The following is a 9,677-nucleotide window of genomic DNA, read 5'->3' on the forward strand; positions in this document are numbered from 1 at the left end:
AGCCATACATGGAAGCCGGGGGTGCCATAGATAGCAGAACGAGCATAAGGCCACCTCGGAGAAGTCACTTAGCATAAGCCATACATGGAGCTTCCTTGTTGCACTCACTTGCATAAGGCTACCGAGGAGAACTCCGAGGCTCGCGCATTCTCTTCTCATATGATTTGTCCATACCGACAGAACCACGATCCCTTGTCACCAGCTGCCTCCCTTGTTAACACCTCCACGAGTGCCCTCATGTCCTCCTCGGCCTTCTCACCAATGAATCGGTTTTGCGGTTAGTGGCGAGAGGTCAAGTCATCTTTCGGTCTTCGTAGGCTTCTACCTTGATGAAATTCAAACTGCTGTCCCTCTTGCAAATATCATCCAAATTTTGGTTGAGCATCTTGATGCGGGTGCCCATGTTGTCAGCTTGGAGGGGATTCCACATGCAAATGAGCAGAGGGTTAAGGCACCCCCTGTTTTTTGTTTGACCTTGCTCCATGGCCTTGAGCTGACATAGGTCGATGATGTCGGTGGCCAAGTACATGGCACGCTTCAGTTGCCCCACCCACCCCCACACACTCTCATTGGTGATGTTCATCCTATCAGCATCAGCAAGGAAATTCTTGAGGTGCCCAAGCTTGATGCTCAGGTATTTGATCCCATTGGACACACCGATTAGCATGGCCACCTCCTCTTTGGCCATCTCGGCGAGCATGCTAGTCACGTAGGATGCCAAAGCACACAGAACCCCCGCCATTGGTTGCAGGTTCGCTCAGGCTTGACCTAGTACTGAAAACAAGCACGGAAATAAAAATTAGTCCTCTGTATAGCCTGCCCTGAGAGAAGTGGTGGTGAGCACCGAGTGGCACTTGCAGACTTGCTCCGGTGGAAAAAGCTAGGTAGATACCCCTTGCTATGTGAGAAGTAGTAGTGGTGAGGGAGTTTTTTCAGGTAACAGCCAGTAAGTCAGATTTCCCTGTTCTAAAATAAACTCTCCTAAGTCAGATCATTTGTTTTGTGATCTGAAACCTGAAACTAAACTGGAGATGATTGTGACACATGAATATACGTAACAGATAAATCAAGTGCAACGGCATCTAAACTTGATGTGATTGTGTTGAAAAAACAACACAGACACATCGCCTTGTCATAACAACACAACATGACATGGTCCAAGGATCCCATCGGACTAAATTGAATTAGTCATCTGAGCTCTCTCTACTCTGCTTGCTTACTCGACTTGGACAAACCTCAATAAACAGAGCATGCATGCAGTTTCAGGCAGAATGGCCAAGTTCAGCAACAGACACCCAGTGAATTCTGAACCACTGCGACTGCATGTCGTTAAACGATAGCCACTCTATCATACAAATGAAACCAACAATGATGGGATCAACGATCATGTCCGGGCCTTCCCCAGGCAGCTGTGATGGACTTGAACGACATATCAAGCAACTCTGGGCAACATGGATTGCTTCAGTATTAGTGGAGAGAAGATAAAATTATATGAACATGTTAAAGAAGAAGTTCCAAATTTTGACACAATTACGCAATGCACAAATTTACACCATATATATGCAACAAAGATGCATCCATACTTGCTAATTCTAATCTGATGGAGTAGCAAAAAGAAGGGTGTAGCACAAACACAAATACGCACGGTGGTGCAGTGCACAGAAAAAGAGAAGGGTCTGTGTACGACACATCTACATGTGACATATGTGGTCTTTATTTTTTGTCCTAATTTTTTTGTTTCTTGTTATTGCATTATATATTTGTGGGAGCATAGATATGTGACATCCTTAAAAAACATCTAGATTGTAAAATATAGGGTCTAGTATATTGTACCACTAGTAGAAAAAGCCCCATTCGTAAGGGCAGGCCCACAATAAGTCGGGGAAGTTGGGGAAGTTGGTGTTGCACCACTATCCACCGACCGTCTCGCGGAAGCAAGCCCACAGGAACTGGGCAGTGGAGCAAGAAAAGAAGATCTGGTTGGCATCCTCCACTGTGCCGCACAGGGGGCATAACCCATCCCCAGGGCCATTGCGCTTGAGGACCTCAATCCCGAAGGGGAGACGTCCACGGATCCACTGCCACAGGAAGATCCTGATCTTCAGAGGCAACCGAATGTCCCAGATCAGGCTAAAGGGCTCCGGTGCAGTCGAGGGTGCGATGGCTGCATATAGGGACTTAGTGGAGAAGGGTCTAGAGGGCTCCAGCCTCCAAGTAACGGAGTCAGGGGTATCCTCGACGTCCATCGGAAGAAGGGCGATATCCTGGAGGAGGGAGTCCCAAGCGGCCACCTCAGGGGGGCGAAGAGGTGTCGGAAAGTGAGACGCCCTAAGTCAATAAGGGCCGTCTCGGCAGAGACCTGAGGGTCAACCGCTATGGCGAATAGATCCGGGAATCGAACAGCCAGGGGGGAGTCCCCTAACCAACAATTGAACGAGAACAGGGTCGAGGACCCAGAGCCAACCAAGATGGACGTGCCGATGCGGAGGACGGGAAGGAGTTGGATCACAACTTGCCAGAACTGGGATCCACCAGAGCGCTGGCAGAAAGCTAGAGGTTGGCCCCGAAGGTACTTATTACGGATGATGGTAAGCCATAGGCCTCCCTCCCCATTGGCGATACGCCAAAGCCATCGGGTCAGGAGAGCGATGCTCATGCGCCGAGACGACAAAATCCCAAGACCACACTGGTCCTTGGGTTTGCAAATGTCTGGCCAGCTCACCATATGGTATTCTGCTTGTCACCCTCGCCTGCCCAGAAAAACCTAGATTGGTATTTGGCGATCTCCTGATGGAGAGTCTCATGGAGGTTGTAGAAGCTCATGAGAAACCAGAGTAGGCTAGCAAGCGAGGAGTTGATGAGGATTACCCGGGCCGCTTTCGAGAGCCACCTCCCCCTCCAGGGCTCAACCCGGTGCTGCATCCGAGTCACAGTTGGGTGAAGGTCAGCCATGGTGCGCCGAGAGTCACTAATGGGTATCCCTAATTAATTCGTGGGGAAGGTACCCAGGCGGCAGTTCAGCCGGTCAGCTATGGTTTGGGCCTCCTCCGGAGGATAGCCAAGGATCATCACTTTGCTCTTATCAAAGTTGATAGTGAGCCCAGGCATCTCCTGGAAGCACAGGAGGAGGAACTTCAAGTTGGCTATGTCGGACGCGGAGCCCTCCACCATTATAATGGTATCGTGTGCATATTGTAGGAGGGAGACCCCTCCCCCTCCCACCAGATGAGGGACTAAGCTATGAATATGGCCAAAAGCTTTGGCCTTATCCAGTATGATAGCAAGGGCATCGACCACCATGTTGAACAGAAAACGGGGAAAACGGGTCACCCTGGTGAACCCCACAAAGAGTGGGGAAGTATGGCCCGATCTCACTGTTAATGTTAACCGCAGTCCGACCGCAGAGACGAGCTGCATAACTCGGGTCACCCACTAGTCATCGAAACCCTTGCGGAGCAAAACTTCCTGAAGGAAGGGCCAGTGAACCGTATCATAGGCTTTATGGAAGTCGAGCTTCATAAGAGTCTCCCTTTTTCAGACAAACGGTGACGCACAAAATGAGCATGCTCATCTAAAGATTTCCCATCAACTAGGCTAGTTGGGGTTTCAGCACGAGCGCATAAGGATCAAAGATGATCCACGTAGAACACTTTAAGTGGATCCATATCAATAGATTTTTAGCAAGCAAATATGCAAGCAAATAGAAGGCACGTGGAAACACAAACAAAAAGACATACGGAAAGAAGGCGAAGAAAAGGCAAAGGTGAAGTGGGCGAGAGGGAAACGAGAGGCAAATGGCAAAAATGTAATGCGAGGGAGATGAGTTTGTGATGGGTACTTGGTATGTCTTGACTTGAGCGAAGACCTCCCTCGCAACGGCGCCAGAAATCCTTCTTGCTACCTCTTGAGCATTGCGTTGGTTTTTCCTTGAAGAGGAAAGGGTGATGCAGCAAAGTAGCGTAAGTATTTCCCTCAGTTTTTGAGAACCAAGGTATCAATCCAGTAGGAGGCTCCTCAAAAGTCCCTCGTACCTACACAAACAAACAAGAACCTCGCAACCAATGCGATAAAAGGGGTTGTGAATCCCTTCACGGTAACTTGCGAAAGTGAGATCTGATAGAGATAATAAGATAAGATAAATATTTTTGGTATTTTTATGATATAGATTGGAACGTATAAGATGCAAATAAAAGTAGATGGAAAACTTATATGATAAAAGATATACCCGAGGGCCATAAGTTTCACTAGTGGCTTCTCTCAAGATAGCATAAGTATTACGGTGGGTGAACAAATTACTGTCGAGCAATTAATAGAAAAGTGCATAGTTATGAGAGTATCTAGGCATGGTCATGTATATAGGCATCACGTCCGCAACAAGTAGACCGAAACGATTCTGCATCTACTATTATTACTACACACATCGACCGACTCCTGCCTGGATCTAGAGTATTAAGTTCATAAGAATAGAGTAACGCATTAAGCAAGATGACATGATGTAGAGGGATAAACTCAAGCAATATGATATAAACCCCATCTTTTTATCCTCGATGACAACAATACAATACGTGCCTTGCTGCCCCTGCTGTCACTGGGAAAGGACACCGCAAGATTGAACCCAAAGCTAAGCACTTCTCCCATTGCAAGAAAGATCAATCTAGTAGGCCAAACCAAACTGATAATTCGAAGAGACTTGCAAAGATAACCAATCACACATAAAAGAATTTAGAGAAGATTCAATTATTTCTCATAGATAAACTTGGTCATAAACCCATAATTCATCGGATCTCGACAAACACACCGCAAAAAGAGTTACATCGAATAGATCTCCAAGAAGATTGAGGAGAACTTTGTATTGAGATTCAAAGGGAGAGAAGAAGCCATCTAGCTAATATCTATGGACCTGAAGGTCTATGGAAAACTACACACAACTCATCGGAGAGGCCTTGGAGATGATGTAGAAGCCCTCCGTGGTCGATTCCCCCTCCAGCAGAGCGCCGACGAAGGCTCCAAGATGGGATCTCGCGGATACAGAAGGTTGCGGCGGTGGAATTAGGTTTTCATGGTGCTCCTGGATGTTTTCAGGGTACGTGGATATATATAGGAGGAAGAAGTAGGTCGGTTGAGCCACGAGGGACCCACGAGGGTGGGGGCACGCCGAGCACCCGCATGGCCGCCTCGTTTGTTGCTTGACGTCCATTCCAAGTCTCCTGGATTGCGTTTGTTCCAAAAAGATCGCCCCCGAAGGTTTCATTCCACTTGGACTCCGTTTGATATTCCTTTTCTTCGAAATACTGAAATAGGCAAAAAAATAGCAATTCGGGCTGGGCCTCCGCTTAGTAGGTTAGTCCCAAAAATGATATAAAAGTTAAAGTAAAGCTCATAAACATCCAACATGGTAATATAATAGCATGTAACAATCAAAAATTATAGATACGTTGGAGACGTATCACCATCGTGTTGTACCTTGAATGCCTCTAAAGCTTAAAATGCCTACAAATGAAATGCATTCAAACATATTGGCAAATGGATATGAAAATGGAAATGGACATGCAAGCATAAATTGAATGACACAAAAGAGGGGCGCTTGCTAGCATACCATGTCTTGCATGCCGAGGCCGCTCGAGGGGCGTGCCTTGATGCTCTCAAGAGTGGCACAAAACTTGTTGCACTCTTGTTGGATCGCCTTCCAACGCTTCGAAATGGACACCCATCCGCGCGTGCTTTGCATTTGGTACGGCGGAAACTTCTTGCGCTCATGGAACTCACGATGTACACGAGTCCGAAAGGTTGATGCCTTTTGTTCGGCATCGGTCTTGGTGTCTTGCCCAATGTCCCTCCAACACTCACATAGAAGCTTGTCCTCGGCCGCCGTGTATGCCTTTGTCCGCCTGCTCTTGCGCTTCAGCTTCCCCCCGATGGCTTGGTTGGCTACCTCGTCCTCGAACAAAAGCTCCCCTTTGATTTCCAACTCATCCTCTTCCTCGAGTTCGTAGTCCTCCGGAAACTCGTGGTTGAGCGGGAAGCCGTCCAGGTCTAAGCGACCTGATCATGCATGAAGGCGACCTGATCTTGATCATAGGTGGACGGCAGGAACTGCCCTCGGCTGTGCTGGCTTTGTGTCTCGTTGGGATCGTAGCCAGCCCCAAAGGCCGCTGCACCACCCTCGAAGATGATGTTCTGCATGAAGTCATCGTCGCCGGAGGCCGGCATTCCGTTGAACAGGTTGTGTGCGCCCGACAGCATGCCGACTGGCATGTGCCACACGCGTTTCCTCGCCCCTCCGGATAACGAGCCACCGGCCACCAGTGTGGCGTTCAGGTCGATGGGCGCGGGCGCGGGTGTAGAAGGCGCCACCACGCTCACCTCGGGGGAGCATTTCCCGGAGAGCCAGGGAGGCTTGCGGGTGGACGTGGAAGTCGGGCATCGGCTGCATCATCGACGTGTTGGGCGACTCGGGCAGCACCATCTGAGGAAACACAGATGAGCCGGTGCTGGCCGTGGCCACGGCGGCGTTGACGAGGCCGTGCTGGCCAGGGTTTAACCCTAGGTACATCAGCGCCTCCCTCGTTGCCGCAACGACGTGGGCGTTGGTGGCCTCCTGCTGCGCGGCGGTGGCGATGGCGGCCACCGCGATGGCTTCATCCCTTGTGTCCGCCGCGTGCCTCCATTCCTTTCTCTTCGCCGGCTTTCTCGCCCGTTGCCAGGGGGTGAGCTATTTCTTCGGCTTGGGCGCGGCGGCGGTCTTGGGGGGGTCGTGAGGCTTGCCTTTACCGAAGGGGGCGGTCGTGATGCCGGACGAGACGAGGGAGGCGAGGCCGCTGGCAGCATCGAGGTCATCGTCCATGGCGAGCAACGGGAGCGCGCGCAAGGCGGGAGCTTTTTAGGGAAAATGGAGAGAAATGGTGAAGGCTGCCACCGACTGGCGGGCCAGGTGCACGTCCGCCTCGTGTCCGCACCGACGCAAACGCAAAAATGGGCCGGGAATGCATCGGCAGGTGGACGAGAAGCGAACGCCGCATTGGAGTTTCTCTAATTGCGTGAGTGTTTAAAAAAAATCATTTTCTCAACGGAGAGCCAGGGAGGCTTGCAGGTGGACGTGGAAGTCGGGCATCGGCTGCATCGTAGACGCGTTGGGCGACTCGGGCAGCACCATCCGAGGAAACACAGATGAGCCGGTGCTGGCCGCGGCCACGGCGGCGTTGACGAGGCCGTGCTGGCCAGGGTTTAACCCTAGGTACATCAGCGCCTCCCTCATTGCCGCAACGACGTGGCCGTTGGTGGCCTCCTGCTATGCGGCGGTGGCGATGGCGGCCACCGCGATGGCTTCGTCCCTTGCGTCCGCCGCGTGCCTCCAGTCCTTTCTCTTCGCCGGCTTCCTGGCCCGCTGCCAGGGGGTGAGCTATTTCTTCGGCTTGGGCGCGGCAGCGGTCTTGCGGTGGTCGCGAGGCTTGCCTTTACCGGAGGGGGCGGTCGTGATGCCGGACGAGACGAGGGAGGCGAGGCCGGCGGCGGCATCGAGGTCGTCGTCCATGGCGAGCGACGGGAGCGCGCGCAAGGCGGGAGGTTTTTAGGAAAAATGGAGAGAAATGGTGAAGGCTGCCACCGACTGGCGGGCCAGGTGCACGTCCGCCTCGTGTCCGCGCCGACGCAAACGCAAAAATGGGCTGGGAATGCATCGGCAGGTGGACGAAAAGCGAACGCCGCATTGAAGTTGCTCTAATTGCGTGAGTGTTTTAAAAAAAATCATTTTCTCAACGGCCGGGGAGGCTTGCGGGTGGACGTGGAAGTCGGGCATCGGCTGCATCGTCGACGCGTTGGACGACTCGGGCAGCACCATCCGGGGAAACACAGATGAGCGGTGCTGGCCGCGGCCACGGCGGTGTTGACGAGGCCGTGCTGGCCAGGGTTTAACCCTAGGTACATCAGCGCCTCCCTCGTTGCCGCAACGACGTGGGCGTTGGTGGCCTCCTGCTGTGCGGCGGTGGCGATGGCGGCCACCGCGATGGCTTCGTCCCTTGCGTCCGCCGCGTGCCTCCAGTCCTTTCTCTTCGCCGGCTTCCTCGCCCGCTGCCAGGGGGTGAGCTTTTTCTTCGGCTGGGGCGCGGCGGCGGTCGTGAGGCTTGCCTTTACCGGAGGGGGCGGTCGTGATGCCGGACGAGACGAGGGAGGCGAGGCCGGCGGCGGCATCGAGGTCGTCGTCCATGGCGAGCGACGGGAGCGCGCGCAAGGCGGGAGGTTTTTAGGGAAAATGGAGAGAAATGGTGAAGGCTGCCACCGACTGGCGGACTAGGTGCACGTCCGCCTCGTGTCCGCGCCGACGCAAACGCAAAAATGGACCGGGAATGCATCGGCAGGCGGACGAAAAGCGAACGCCGCATTGGAGTTGCTCTAATTGCGTGAGTGTTTTAAAAAAAAATATTTTCTCAACGGATAGAAAAATAACTTAGGGTGTGTGATCGACCTATGTATGTTTCGTGAGGCTTGCCTTTACCGGAGGGGGCGGTCGTGATGCCGGACGAGACGAGGGAGGCGAGGCCGGCGGCGGCATCGAGGTCGTCGTCCATGGCGAGCGACGGGAGCGCGCGCAAGGCGGGAGGTTTTTAGGGAAAATGGAGAGAAATGGTGAAGGCTGCCACCGACTAGCGGACTAGGTGCACGTCCGCCTCGTGTCCGCGCCGACGCAAACGCAAAAATGGACCGGGAATGCATCGGCAGGCGGACGAAAAGCGAACGCCGCATTGGAGTTGCTCTAATTGCGTGAGTGTTTTAAAAAAAATTATTTTCTCAACGGATAGAAAAATAACTTAGGGTGTGTGATCGACCTATGTATGTTTCGGCATGCTTGACGAGAATTCCAGAAATTTGCCTCCACACACAGGAGTCGAACTCTGGTTGCTGGGAGCACCAGCGGAACCCAGACCATTGGGCTTATGCCCTGTTCTCGTTTCACTAAAATCCGCAATAATATTTGGAGTCGTTTTCGTACTTGTGTCCTTGCTTTCGATTCGACCACACAACAGCTTTTGAGACGTGCGTACCTTTTTTTGGGGTAAAAGCCAAATTTATTTATTCATCAAAAGCCACAAGGTGTGGGATACAGTTTATGTCGTGGGGTTGATCAAATCAAACGTGACGTCCCTGACCAGAAAGCGAGAACTTGGATAGACCGTGTGCCTCAAAGTTGATGACTCTCAAAAACAAAATTACACTGAAGCTGTGATGCTGTTCTATTGCTAGCCCGGCCCATGCGTAGGAAGTTACCGTCCTTCGATCTGGTTGGTGAGGGCTTAATTTACTTTTGGATGATTTCTTGATCAAGTTCTTATCGCGTGGAGGTTGTTGTGAACTTCCGGTCCTTTGGAAGAATCTTTTGCTTTTGGTTTCAGGTTACGCGCGCTGATTGTTGCTTGCTTTCTTTTTCTGAACAGTTCTTTAAACAGATTTCTTCTTCTTGACAAATAACTTAATATCAGGCATGTGCGCTAGTTAACTAGACCCACAAACAACACCAGTACTTGGGTATATCAAGCAAAACCTGTGTGATATGTATTGACGGAACCGGACACTATATCTACTTTGTTCTTCTCCTTTTTTTTTGGACTACGGCAATAGGAAATATATATAAAATAAATACAATCTCAGATGCAACAATACAAGGATTCCACTTGCTCGAGCCA

Source organism: Triticum dicoccoides, chromosome 3B (assembly GCF_002162155.2).
Source record: "Triticum dicoccoides isolate Atlit2015 ecotype Zavitan chromosome 3B, WEW_v2.0, whole genome shotgun sequence".
Classification (NCBI taxonomy): domain Eukaryota; kingdom Viridiplantae; phylum Streptophyta; class Magnoliopsida; order Poales; family Poaceae; genus Triticum; species Triticum dicoccoides.